The 14,407-nt window shown below is 39.3% G+C and overlaps 1 protein-coding gene and 1 long non-coding RNA gene across 3 annotated transcripts in view; both read left to right on the top strand.

The window, feature by feature from the left end:
- DKK2 (dickkopf Wnt signaling pathway inhibitor 2) overlaps nucleotides 1-14,407 on the top strand; it is a 45,862-nt gene that overhangs the window by 14,983 nt on the left and 16,472 nt on the right. The gene's annotated exons all lie outside the window — the stretch shown is intronic.
- On the top strand, nucleotides 1,957-4,780 carry LOC142408710 (uncharacterized). Its single transcript, XR_012775386.1, has 3 exons — nucleotides 1,957-2,057; nucleotides 3,677-3,818; nucleotides 4,709-4,780. It is a non-coding gene; the product is annotated as an uncharacterized LOC142408710 (long non-coding RNA).

Raw genomic sequence — 14,407 nt, 5'->3', positions numbered from 1 at the left:
CTCTTCAAATACTTGTGCGAACGGAGCTATAGCAAGTACAAAAACTTTAAAGAAACAGAATTGCCAAAGGATAACCCATTTCATAACTGATTAGAATAACTAATAACTGATCAGTAGACAGGGAAAAAATAAGTAGGACTAAATGGCCAGCTTTCACAACGCAGGGAGGCTGTAAGCAGTTTCACACAAAACTTTTAGACGCTGATGCCATTCAACTTATTGGTAAATTGTCTGGAAAACGGGGGATTAGTGAAGCACTGAAGTTTTTAATGAAATGTATTCAGAACAGTAAGAACTTAAATGGACCACAAAGAGTTGCAGTAGATGTCAGTATACTGAACGTCTGAGAAATAAACCCCGCAGGTAAAATTCCATTTCTATAGGTATAAAGCAATGTACATGGCATAATGTGATGGCAGTTAGGCACATACAGTGATAACTTCTAAATTAGAGTCACTTTAGCTATCAGTTGATGCTGAAGCAGCAGCAGAGACAAAAATTAAATATTAAAAAAAAAAGGCGAAATATCAGGAAGGGAGAACAAAACAGAGGGCATTTTTACACTACATCTAAGTTAATGGTGCTGAACAACTGTTAAAGGCTATAGAAGCAGTCAGGATTAGATGAGGGAGGAGGACAGCAGGGATGATCAGAGCAGCAGAACTGTTTTAGCAAAGGAGAAATTAAATAGGACAGAACACCCCAGTTTGGAAGAGGGATGCACATGGGAGAACAGGATAGAGATATATAAAATAATGAAGGGTGAGGAAAAGGTGAGTGGGGAGCAATCAGTCAGAATTTGCCCTAGAAGAAGAGCCAAGAGCAGACAGTGTGAAATTATTAGGCAGCCAGGAACTGCTTTTTCATATTGTATAGCTCATTGCCACATGATGCTGTGGGAGCCACATGGAACTGCTCAAACAGAGATGAGACAGACGCCGAGATGAGAGATTGCACTGGTAGGTACTAAACACAGTGGTAAAACTTCTAGCTTCAGATGTGTCTAAGCTGCTGTTGGCTGAAGCTGGGAGAATGTATCTGGGAGGAATCCTTCTGTACTTGCCTATTTTCTTACTCCTTGGAGTATTTGCGACTAGCAGGACACTGGCCTGACCACTTTGCTCTGATACATTATGGCAACTTTTATGTAGTTACGTAGTTTATCAATAATTTATTATTTTTATCAACATAATAAATCAATATAAATTTGTATGTTATCAGTATCATAAATAACCCAGCTTGTTACCTCAATTTATCAGGAAACTTAAGCATATGTGGTTCAATGTAAGCATTCATGTTGTCTTGTTTATCTCCGTTAGGATGTGCATATATAAATATTAGTCAGGCAAATATTTAAATACTTTGCCGGGCTTGATGTTTGGGTCTATGACAGTGGGCACTGATTTTCATATCCTCTCCAAAGCTCGCTGAAATCAGTGTGAATACTCCCATGAACTTCAGTGTGGGTTTGTTATCCAGAGAGACTTCTAGACTACATGTTAAATATTCCAAAGAGATTGCTGCAGCGGATGGAAAACATGACTACAATGAAAAGGAAATGGAAAAACGAAGAAGTAGACAAAGACGCTTAGGACAGATTTACAAAGTATGTAGCATGCACGAGTCAGGGGAGACTTTTCAAAGAATTTTGCTACCATTTAGTTAGGTACGGAAGTAAATACTTTCACAAAAGGGTCAGATTTTCAAGTCATTCATCACTCAGAATGAAGGTTTTAGGTTTTGGGGGCTCTTTTTGCTTTCTTTTGTTACATCCTCAAGCTCCTTTGTGCTCATGGGCAAGTTCTTCCCTCCCAAATTATCATTATACATAGGGCTGAGTATCTTCATGCTTTATAGAAACTTCATGAATACATCCTGTAATTTTGTAGGGAGCTTCTATGGTAAATTCTGTATAACTCAGTGAATTGACTTAAATTTGCCTTCAGGATCAACCTTCTTTTTTCTGCTCGGATCTCTCAGCCGTTCTGTATACACAGTTATCTTTGAAGGCAGAGTTTGCTGTAGACAAGGTCATCAAACTTGGACCCAACACCAGAGTAAGTGTCACTTCCTCACGAGCTTATGGCAGAAGGAGTCAATACTTTCTCCTGCCTTTTGGTGAAGTGTTTTCTAAGCTGATGAAAATAAGCAACTCAGGAAGACAAACGTGAGATTTTTCTTCTTTAAATATACTCTGTATGTCAGTGATGCATTAATAGAACGCTTTACTAGTGCAAATTATATTTATCACTTCTGCTGTTAGAATGACCTTGCAGCTTTCTGAAAAGTCTAACTTTTCCAAAGTTGCTATAGGTTTGGTGGAAACTACTCTCACGCCAGGGAAGTACCGGGTTGGTTGGCTCCATCTACAAATAGATACAGACAGCTGACGAGAAGGAGCAACCCAGGATTACAGTCAAACCCAAGAATCTCTTACTTTATCTTTCAAATCTATTTGGCCAGAGATTTTAGGGAGCCTAAATAAAAGTCACAGTGTTACAAGTGCTGGAGGGGTGTCTTGCCCCACTTTCACCAGATCTCCTTCTGCATCACACAAAAGTGGGAATCTGCACAGTCTAAAAATACTGTGTTCCCTCTGCCGCTCCCCCTAGTTGCAGTCTCTAGTTACCAGCCCTGATTTAATGAATATTGTTAGTATTAAAAAAAATTTTAAAAACCCTCCTTTGATTCACCCATGAGTGGAAGCCTATCATTTTTAATCTAATGTCTGGTCTGCTGAGTCATCAGTTATGCTAAACTTTTATGGCATCGATTCCAAAAATTTGTCATTGTCTGCCATCTGAATTTCCCCATGATGAGGAAACGCTCCTCTCTGAAATAACTATAAGATATTTTAAGGAACTCAAAACATTTGGAAAATGATAACTTAAATCCCAACATTTACACAATAGGAAGTAGAGTATTTTCAGAGAAGACAGACACAGATGAAATTAATACAGAATGGTGTTAAATGTTACAAAGTTTAATAGGAATTACACAGGTTGAAAATGATATTGTTTAAATCAATATGCCTTTAAACAGTAGTTTTTCTAAACTTGCCTTAGAAATATTTGTTTTAAAAAGATGCATACCTAACATATTTTCTACTTTTGGAACTCCATTTTTTGACAAAGTATTCTGGTTCCAGAATTCCTGGAAACATCAGAACGTAGTGAGTGCTTTTAGTGCTTAAAAGGAAGCAGAAAAAAATGTAATGGAAACTGCAAGATTTCACTGGGACTGTTCCATTTTCCCATAAAAATTCTTGGAATAAAAAGCTGCTTTTTTCTTTTTAATCCTTCAATGAAAAAAATGTGCTGTATTCACAATTTGTACATATTCTAAGCAGAAGAATATCACAATTCATTGCAGATAGGGAGAGTATTTGCTTTGGGAACCTGCATTTGCTCTTGAACCGGCAGGTTACTGCTGTATTCATTTTCCATCCTTCTCGGCTTTCACGCTCGCTCATCCATCTCTTTGCGATATTATATTGTTCAGTTTAGAAACTCTTGAGTGTATAGAAATCTAAGTTCCCAGGACTCTGAATTAGACTGGAACTCAACTCATCTAACAGACTTTTGAAACTGGGGCTGTAATTCCCAGTTCATTTAGATACTTAACAATCATTTAACCTCCCGTCTGTATTTGTACTTGCTGACTTGTTGCTTTTTAGGCAGTAGAAGTCAGTCAGCCTTCAGATCAGAAGCATGTGGTGCCCCTCCAGCAGACAAACATTTTCCACCAACATTTTGAAGAGAATAAAAATCTAAGTAAATAACCCCCAAGGTTGAAAAGAGCCTATTCACCAAACATTGGTAAAGTAATTCCACAGGAAAAATAAATGTTCAGCAAAGTGATCTTTCATTTGAAAATTGGATCCAGATTTTACAAACTGAGAAGGGTGAACAACTGTGTCAAATGCAGGGCAATGCAGTTTGTCTACCAAGTGTGTTGCCACAAGGTACTAATGTTCTACTTATGGAGAAGTGCAATCTGGGCAAAAAGTAAACGGTTTGTTTATCAGCGAACTGTTGAAATCACGGTACCATGAATGCTATCCCTCATGTAATATATACAATTCATGTATGTGTGCCGTCTCCCAGCTAGTTCAGGATGATACAATTCAGGACAGATTCATCTGGCAACACATCATTTTGAGAATGAAGCTTTTTGTTCTTTGAAGAAAGATGGTAAAATCATTATGTCTGGAAGGCAACAAAAATAGAGCACAAAATGAGACTTTTGGGAAAACCAGGCATTCAGTTCCCTGATTATCTTTTGTTCTAACATGGTTGTTCTTTGGTTAAATTCATCGTTATTGCCTTTATAGTCTCCTTTCGCGAGGGAAAGAATTCGCTTCTACCATGGAGCTAAGGTTAGTAGTAGTAGTAGCGGTAGTATGTTATCCAAGCGTGGAGGAAAGGAAAGTAGTGTAGGGGCTTAATGGCCAGTTAACCTATTAAAATGCAGTGTTATAACTCTGCTGCCTCTTCAAGCAGCCATGCGTATGTGAAATCCAAGGTTCTTTTTCTGAAAAGAAAAATCACTCTAAGCTATAATAACTTGGAAAACCTCATTCTCCCTGAGTTGCACTGACTCTGTTCCACCTGTGCAAGTCCTTAGAATTGAAAGGAAATTTCAGCAATACAATACTTCTAAGTTTGTTATATTTGTAAGAGCTAAATCCAAAATCTTTGTGCTCCAGGCTAAGGTGAATTTGTGCTGCAATTGACTTTGCAAGTGTTCAGTCAGGCTGTGGAAAAAGATTTTCAGAAGGTAATTAAAGCGTTTCTACTTTTAAAATCCTTTCAGGATTTTAGCCCAAGGACGTAATTTTAGGGATGGTATAGTACGGAGAATGTCTCTGGCTTTCTCACTGTAATAGCGTATCCTAATTTGGACCTGTGTATTATTTTTTACATTGTATCTGACTTATATACCTGCAGACATATGCATAATAGATACTAAGACTCTACAGTATGTGGATTAAGCAGGAAAGATGTAGTTAATTTTCTGTTTTTTACCAATACTCTGATGTTATTAGAAATGCTTTTGCAATCTCTAGTACCAGGAAAAGGACAAATGTCATAAATGTTTTCTCAAGAAGGTTTGCTAAAGACACAAAACCTTCCATTCTTCTTAGAGGGAAAAACCTCCTAGAAATTAGGTCTCTTCAAAACTAAATTATTCACGATTCTAGTTTTCATTATTAAGTCTTATTCACTGCTCAAAGCATAGCAAATTTCCTTTTCTAAATATCTTTTGAAGATAAGTTTGAAGTTTGGAATTAAATTATTGTGAAACAGGTTTCTTTAAAATGGCATAATGCGCTTTCATGTGTATTGTTTTCTGGTGTTTAAATTTGGTCAGTTCACAAACAGGATGAGGATGATTTTATCTGTTGGAGATGAAACCTTTCCTGGGATCAGGCTGTGCACTTTTTGTGGTCCACTCATCACCAAAATTCTTTTGGTCAAGAATTTTGCTGGTGATGCATATGCTAGAAGAGATTTGAATTACTTTAGCTGGATTAACAGGAGTGATAACTGGCAGGAAATATTTACCATATTAAGGAAATTCAGAAACCAGCTGGTTCTAGATGGATCTCATGGAACAATTTAACATAATGCCTTACTTCAGCAACCTGATTTCAGGGGGAAAGACTAATTAAGACTAAGAGTTTTTGTAGCACAAAAACTAGTGTTCCTTAGGTTAAAAAAAAACTTGTTGCAACAGTTGTGCTTTTCATCTTGGAAACTTTGTTGTGAGCGCGATGCCAAGAAGAAAAAATAATGTTTGCCATTCTCTTTCCCCTAATACTTTTGTCTTGCCATCTCTCCCAGTTTTGCGGGCTGGGCTTGTCTTGATTCTGTAAGGTGAAGTTCCTTCTGCACTATCTTCAAAGCAATGGGCACCTTTTAATTTTCTTTTGTCGTAGCCACAGGGCTTCAAGTGGAGAGACACATGGGACTCGTTGGAGAACAGGGCATTCTCTCTGCATTAAGACTTTGAGGAAAACCAGAAGCAGTAAAAGAATTTCCTGAGCACTGTTGAATCAGAATATGATTTCTGTAGAATTGCAGGTCATCACACTGCCTCCTGTTTTAGAGGAAAGCTAATACAGGTGAGACGGAAGATGGCTGAAATATATATATACTCTGCCCCAAAGCCTGTTGAAGTTAGCCTAGTGTCAACTGATTTCAACTTGCAGGGACTGCTTTGACTGTGACCAGGTCTTCCAAAAGAAATAACCACAGTTAATAATAAATGTAACATTGCTTTCATATAGCTAGGCAAGAAATCTGGAATGTGAAGTAGAGTCTAACTACTTGGTGCAACCTGACATATTCTTGTGGAAATCAGTGGGAGATTGCCAATTTCCACCAACAGAAAATCTAGCCTTGCAAGTAACTTTTCAAATAACTATCTTTGCAAATAACTTTGCAAATAACTTGCAAATATTTCCTTTTAATTCCTATCGTTCTTGAACTACAATGCCACAAAACAAACCTGCATTAACTATTTCCTCATGTAAGTGTGTATCTTGGCATATCTGACACAGAACAGTAGTTAGGGATATCAGCCAGCCTGCGATGTCTGGTTTTGTAAAATTGTATGTCAGCTGAAATTGCCATGCAAATACGTATTGTCTTTGTCCTACTCCTCAGCATTGGAGCTCAGTTTGAAAACACTGCTGTAATGCTTGTTTGCTTGTATAGGTCTGTTAGCTGGTGGTGTTTCCACCTCTCGTTCATCATGAGCACGCGTTGGGAAACACAGTTGTCAGTTGCATGGAATTATTTCTAAACACCTTCCTACTAGGTAAGGTAAGGATGGGATGATAAAACAAGGAAATGTCCATTTGACATGCGGTGTTGTGACTCACTGGGTAAAACTTTTTGTGCAGTGTGACATCAGTAGATTTTCAAACTAGATCAAGGAGATATTTATCAACACTGCTGGTTTTTTTGTGGCACTGAAAAAAGAATAAGTAAGTGTAAAGGAACAGCTTTTTAATGTTCTTCTAGTAGAATTTAAATCCCATATTTTCCAACAACAGGAATGTGGCTACATTTTGAACGCTAAACCAGAAAGGTTTATAGTGCATATGGTACCTATTTGCATTTTTTAAATGTCTAATTTCTGCTGTGGAAATGGAAGCCAGCTTGAGTTATTTATTGTGGGATGCAGAAGGAAATCACGACCCTTTGCAGGGACACGTTAGAATCCCTGTGCCATTCAGCCAGTTTTCTCCTGTCACACCTACTTAAATTTTCAAAAAGATGCTTTAATGTGTTGGGTGTGCTCTGGATCATACTAGTTCCTGAGCGCTTATGACAGCTTTCAGAGATTGCTGGTGGCTCCCAGTAGATTGTAATTCTAGAAACAGGAGCCTGATGCTAAGCATCACCACCTGTTCTCCATTATTTTTCTTCAGAAGAAAACAATGCAAGGATAAGATTACATACTAATGGAACCCATTTTCACTAAATAGGTACATTTGGTCACATGTAATTTGGTGGCCCATAAAAGAAAAAAAGAAAATAGTAAGCTGTTTTCAAAAGGGAGAAGCAAATAAAACTTAAATGAAGAGTTTCCTAACTATGTTAACTAAACCCAATTCTTACATGGTAGGTATATCAATATGCAGTATGTAAGTACATACAGATCCCTTGTTGGAATAGCTGTGTTTTCAATTTGATTTGTTGACATATCCTAAAAGACTTTGGATCTCATTCAGCTCTTTGTAAATCCACTACAGAGCTAGATTTGAACCCTTCTGGCATTTACACTGGAATTCCTATTTCTACTTCACTTAGAACAATGCAGGTCTTGTCAGTGTCTGAGGTTCCTCTGCTGCCTCGCAGTAGAAAAAAATTATATATAACATTGTTATAACAATACTTGCAAATGATGTAGTTTGTTATATTCTGTTATCATTTGCCACGTGCCAGCATGGTCCCATGTCATATTTCTGCTGTACATTCATGTGACATATATCTAGATAAGTGAAGGAATTTTAAAAATGAAATCATCAATGCATCTCTGTATAGGTTTTAGCATGTGCATGTGGTATGGGTAGGCAGTACATTTTTCAAGCATGAAAGCATACGTATGTGTCCTCTTGAAATGCTGAACATGGTAGAATTCATATAGAATCTGTGATAGCCTGGCTCATGGTAGTCACTAGTCCCAGTTATGGATGCAGACCAGTCTCTAAATGGTACCCAAATCTGCTTCTTAGCACTTTTTGTGCTAAGCTTTTTCCTTTTGCCAATATGTTATTCCCAAGGCTGTTATAAAAAAGCACTTTTTTTTTTTTTTTTTCCCAAATTTTCCTGCTTGTGCTGCTTGGTGATTCTCCTCCGAGAGTCCACATCAGGCTGTTGGTAGCCTTTCAGTAGTAGTGCTTCTTGCAAACTCTTCGGTAAAAAGTGGTGGTTTTTTTGAAATCATGTGTGTTTTCTGAAGTGTGTTAGTTCCTGAATCTGGAAAATGAGATTCAGCAGTTAATTGAAAGGCAGCAGAGGAAGGGTCACTGTACTTTACCCACAGCTGCGCACTTTTGGGGAAATGAAGTGTTATTAGCAGTGTGTGTTTGCTGCATGCGTGCTCGGGAGGTGCCACCTGCCAGTGCAAGCCCCACGCCTGTAGCCTTGTGCCCTGGCACCCTGCTCTGGAGCAGCTCCAGAGCTCCCTTAGTGCCAGACACCTTGCTGGGGACAAGGAGATAAGTTTAACTCCTCCCAAACAATGGGAAAAGTTTTACCAGTGATTTTAGGCCTCTTTTTTTTTTGGACAAAACTTAAGTAGAATCTGGAGAACTAAAAGGTTTGTAGTCCAGACTTCCGGTGTGATCAGTGGGAAGGCATCCAGCAGGGACCTGTGGAGGAGCAACACTGTGCACTGAAGTTAGAGCTGACAGTAGATGGTAGAGATCCACCACCCTTCTCAGCTGGGGCTTGCCTACAAACCTGTGGGTCTTTTCTGTTTCGCCAGAAGCAGCCTGATATTCAAAGTACAGAGCTCGTGTATTCCCTCATTTGGGGCAAAACCTTCAATCACTAATTCCATCAGAATCGATGGGGCCATGCATGTACTGGACACTTTGTAGATACTTAGGTCATTTTCTAGAGTAGGTTTGATGGCTGTACAGAGCAGCCTAAATGTAAGCGCTGTCTTAGCCTTAATTACCGCTGGATAAAGGCTTAGGATCAAAAAGTAATCTGGTTTATTCTCTCACATGTATTTGTTCTGTAGTATTGAACTGGAGTGTTAACTCCGAAATTGGAACAGGTTTTGCTCAGAGGAAGCAGAAAAAGTAGATTTATGGAGTGCTCTACAACTGCTTTTTCTGAATGCAGTAATGGTTTTTAAAGTATTTTTAGATTTGCGAATGTGTCTAATGACTTAAATATTTATAGACTTGGTTAGTCTACAAAAGCAGATTATTTAAGCTTTGAAAGAGTTTCATTTCAGATGTACAGGACATTGTCAGACCATGACATTACTCTGTGCATAGATGAGTGGATGTGGTGTTTCAGAAAAATTGACACACACAGTCTTAGCTTTTCTGTGAACAAACCAGACTGTCTGTATGCCTCTTTTCAAGAGTTTGTCCAAGTTGCTCTAAAATAACTCAAAGTGAATGCTTCCAACTAACACATAATTTACATTGCATCATATTTTTATGCTGTCATGTATTGATGACCTGCTCTTCAAATGTTTACTCATGTGCTAAGTCTTTAATGAGTAAATCCATTGTGAAGCACAGCAACACCAGGGGATTATATATCACAGCAAGGACTACTCGCATTAAGGAGAGATTGCAAGATCATGCCTTTTTAGCCTTTTGATTTCCCAAATAAATTAAAAACTTTGTTCTGATTTTGGCCGGGAAAGCCCCTTTGTTGGCCAGGCACAAAATTTCCATTCGTTTGCATCGATTTTTTTCTCACAGAGCAGATAACAGCAGTGCTGGATCGAACATCTAAAAGGCAGCACTCTGGCAGAGAGGGAGCCTGCACCCGAGCAACGAGCCCTGTACAAATAGTTTTGCTGTTATTCATGTAGCTTGCTAATGAAAACAATGATCCAGGAGAGTCATGAACAGAGTTCTGCCTAATGGATTCTCATTAAAACAACGGTTTGCTGCTTTTCTTTTGAACTTTTCAAAAGTCTTTCTTGAGCTACACTCGATAGGAATGATAAGGGTACTACTGCACGTCCCTCAGCAAATCTGTAACACGCAGGCGTTTTTCCATTCGGATGTGTGTGTGTTGAAAGACAGGCCTAAGACAGACTCATTTCGAAACCAGATGTACTTTGACTTGAAGACTTCAAGATAATTAACTTGAATTTTTTGGTGTATGGTAAACAACTGTGGCTTAGTCATGAGTATAAAGAAGCTGACACTGGAAAGAAATGATGGAAGAAGGTCGGCAAAGGTTTGTATAAATAGCTGGAAGAGGTGCTGGGGAGGATCCAGGGATTTGTATTTTGCTCCTAGCATGCAGTCCCTACTGGCCATCACTCTACAAACAGCTGGGTTTTCTTGGTGTGACAAATTGTTACACTGCTGCCAATGCTGATATTTGTCAGTGCCTTCGATTTCCCTTCACTGGGTTTTATAACAAGGACTTAAAAATACGGGACAGAAATAGTGAGGTCAACGATAGCAAAGGTGCGTACGTAGACAGACTTTGTCCTCTCTTTAAAGAAAAATGGGCTAACTGCATTAGCACGTGCGTCTTTATTTTTCCAGATCTCGTGATCAAGCATGGTAAATCTTGTCAATACAAGATGAGGAAAAATGAGAAAAGATTTGGAGAGGGATGTTTTGGAGCAGAGTGATTATGTTCTCTCAGAAAGCTCTATAGAAAAATGTCAAAATAGCAATGTAGTTGTATTTGCATGTTCAAGTAATATTCTGAAGTATACAGAGGCCTAACTGATGAGCAGTACTTGTATGATACAGCTTACTGAGGGACTTCTCTCAGTATCTACACTGATATCAGTGGTCCCAATGCTCTTTTACACATTTAGCCTGTAGGCTTCAGCATGATTGCATTGGTTTAATTGAGAAAAAAATCTCTTCTGTTGAATAAACCTGGATAAAGGTACCTAAATTAGATTAAATCTTTGTAAGTACACTATGTGCTATCTAAAACTTAAGCTAAGTATTAAGTAATTCATATGCCCTATTTTTGCAGCTCAAGATAGCCTGATACTCTCAAACCAAGAGTTTTGACTGATCATTTTAATTATACTGATGAAAATGTATGTTTTTCCTTTAGTGACAAAGCTTACCTCTTTACAGTATATATCCTAATTGCTAACCCTGTAAGGTAGAGCACTGTCTTGCCTTTGGGCCAAGTCCTGAAGTGTCATGTTTAAATGAGGTTCTGTTGATTAAGATGAGAACAGTGCACCACCAAAGGGACCAAGTATGGGTTTTCAGGAATACCAGTGTTTGCTGTGCACCATGCCTACATATGTCAAAAAAAATATATTAATTTGTAACAGCGTAACTCTAGCATGGCCTCGGAGACTCCCGGCTTTGGAGCGGGCTTTATGGGGGTGTTCAGAGCAGCAGCTTCCCACAGTGGGAACTGGGACTCAGTAGCAGCTCTTCCTTCCCCTGCAGGCATTGGGGGTGGAGGGAGGCATTCCTCCTTCCTTTAGCCTTTGCATCCACACTCAGCATGCGGAGTATCAGCACCTGTAAAGCAGGCTGCGGTAGAAGCTGATAGCTTCTGTGCCACTGATACCAGGGAAAACAAAGAGCAATGAAAATGGCATTTCAGCGTTTCCAGGGAGGGGGCATTTCTACTCGTGCTCGTCTGGGCAGGGGTCAAAATGCGAAGTCGTAGCAGCAAAGCACTACCAGAGGGCTTGTGCTCTCTCCTCTCTTCCCTTCCTGTGCATGTAGGAAGGCCGGCAAGAGACTGGCTTAGGAAATGATGGCAAAACCTGATGTTTAGCCCCTCTCCACCGCACTCTGGTGACCATTCTGCATGACTCCCAGGAAGCCAAGTTCCTGAATTAACGAGGCAGCAAGTAGCTGCAAGGCTGCATGTCCCAGTGCCTCAGTTTTGAGAGATCCTCTTAGGGTGCAAAGTGCCATTTGCTCCTCTCCCATAGGATCCTTTGAATTGGTTTCAAGGAAAACGCACCAAATTCAGGAGAGGCTCTAACATTTTAACAGTGATACTTTGTTACTTTGTGGGGTGATTTTCCTACTTGGGAGAAACTTCTGAAGCCAATGGGAACTGTGCCTGTTCTGCGACTGAGCGGTTTGTGGGAAAGGGTGCATTTTCCGCCTTTTTTCTGCGTGTTGTCAGAAAACGTGCAAACGCTCAGGTGAATTTAGACACTTGGATACGCAAAGAGCTGCCTAGGGGTTTTCGCAGCTCCTTCAGCAGAGTAGGTGTGTAACCACCACCGGCACTGTTGGTTCAGTGCAGGGCGGGGAGAAATCCCCAAGCCCGAGTGCTCTTCAGAGCACAGTGCTAAAGACATGGTGCAAAGGGCACCTTGCCAGGGAAATGTGCTGTCTCGCTCAAGTGCACAGTATCCTGTGCAGTCCTGTCTCCTGGAGAATTTGAAGAGCGGGAAAATGAAAAGGAATTGGTTGACTTGGGAAATACCCTTCTCATGACCGAGGAAAGCCATCTAGTGTTACTTCATTACTTTTCTGTGATGAAGCACTTTTCATTCATGTCAGTCTAGTCTGCTTTTCTGCCTCCTTGCGAAGTAGCTAGGAAAATAATTGTTGCCTAAGAGGTGACTCATGCTTTGTGTACAGTAAGCTATTACAAATATGCTTATATTCTCACAAGCATAAACATATAAATAACATCAAGCATTTGAATAATTCCACTGCTGCTAGTTGAACTACCCAAGACTTAGTTATAAATATTTTTATCTGCTAATTAAAACTTCCTTTCCCCCGCCCCCAGAATGGCATGTGACGTACAGGGAAAGCAATAAATCACACCTCCTTTACATCTTCCAGCAAACACTCTACCAAAAAGGTAAGGAAGGGAATGTTCCTTTGCCATAATCACATAGCCATGGTCAATGATTGGTTTCAGCGTGGAGTTTAAGGAAAGCTCTGCACATATCCATGCTCTAAGAATTGTTTGGGAGTCATTAAATAGACAGAGTAAGTTCATCTGTAAAATATGCTTTAGGCAATCGATTTATTTATGTAAAATATGCTTCCGTGGGTATGACGAGAAAGTAGGATTACATTTTTTCATACTTGGCTGGTAAATGTGGCCACCTTGATTTGTGTTTGTAGCCATGTATAGAGGAGATAATTGTTAAAGACACACTCACTTATATTTAGCACACCTGAAAGGAAGAGTACGAGTTCAGAAGAAGGAAAGAATCATACAGTTAAGTGGATGGGGTTTGAAGAAAACTAGTTGTGTACTGTGGACTTCTGATGTGGCCTTGGCATAGCCAAGCCATTTAATCTCCACTACCTTGGGTCCGTCTGTTTAAAAGAAAAAAGAAAGAAGAAAGAAAAAAAAAAAGGCAAACAAACCCAACCAACCAAAACCCTTAAAATCTTTTCTGCCCTTGTTTGGTCTTGCTTATGTAGACTATCTAGCAGTTAAAGAACTGATCGTGCAGAATTATACGAAAGTATAGCACCTAGACCCTGCCTCTGGGCATGGTTATAATGCAAATAATACCAACAACAGGAGTTCAAATATGGGTTGACTATGCGAAAAATGCTTGCTAACGAAGCATGCAGTACCCTGGAGAATCCAACTCATGCAGAATAAAAGTTGTCAAGAAGGTGGTGCAATATTACCATGGTTCCTGTTTCTTTGGCTTTCCTAACAAGTATCAGATATACACGGAAGTTTTCATTACAATAAAGTTGCGTGAACTAAAAAGTAATATCAGGTTGCTGCATCTGGCTTAGCTTTAGAAGTGGAAATATAGTAACGGGATAAACGAAAGGGCCACCCACTATAAAGTGTGGGTGACCCATATAAGGAAAAAAAATCTTTAATGGATATTTATTCCAAAGGCTGTTACAAAGAAACTGCTCTCAGACTGATGTAGTGCCAAGTATAGAGGATTAAATTTTTTAATGACTTTTTGTTGATCAACATCCAAGACATCTAGGAACAAAGAAGAGATTCCGTAACTCCACATAAAGAATATTATTTTCAGATAAGAAGAGAGTGCTTGAAAACATAAGTTCAGAAGATACAGTAAAACCTAGCAGGGAAGAGGATAAATACAAGTCTCAGCTGCAGAACAGCTTATTTAGAGGGTGGAGAACAGATTTATGGTTAATTCAATGTTAAATGCCAGAATCCTAGGAAATTGCATGCTGACGACGACTAGAATAGGACAATGTCCATTTTGGCTTGATTCA

This window comes from Mycteria americana, chromosome 4, assembly GCF_035582795.1.
Source record: "Mycteria americana isolate JAX WOST 10 ecotype Jacksonville Zoo and Gardens chromosome 4, USCA_MyAme_1.0, whole genome shotgun sequence".
Classification (NCBI taxonomy): Eukaryota; Metazoa; Chordata; class Aves; order Ciconiiformes; family Ciconiidae; genus Mycteria; species Mycteria americana.
The sequence above is the reverse complement of the archived record's forward strand: the minus strand, read 5'-3'. Positions and strand labels throughout refer to the sequence as shown.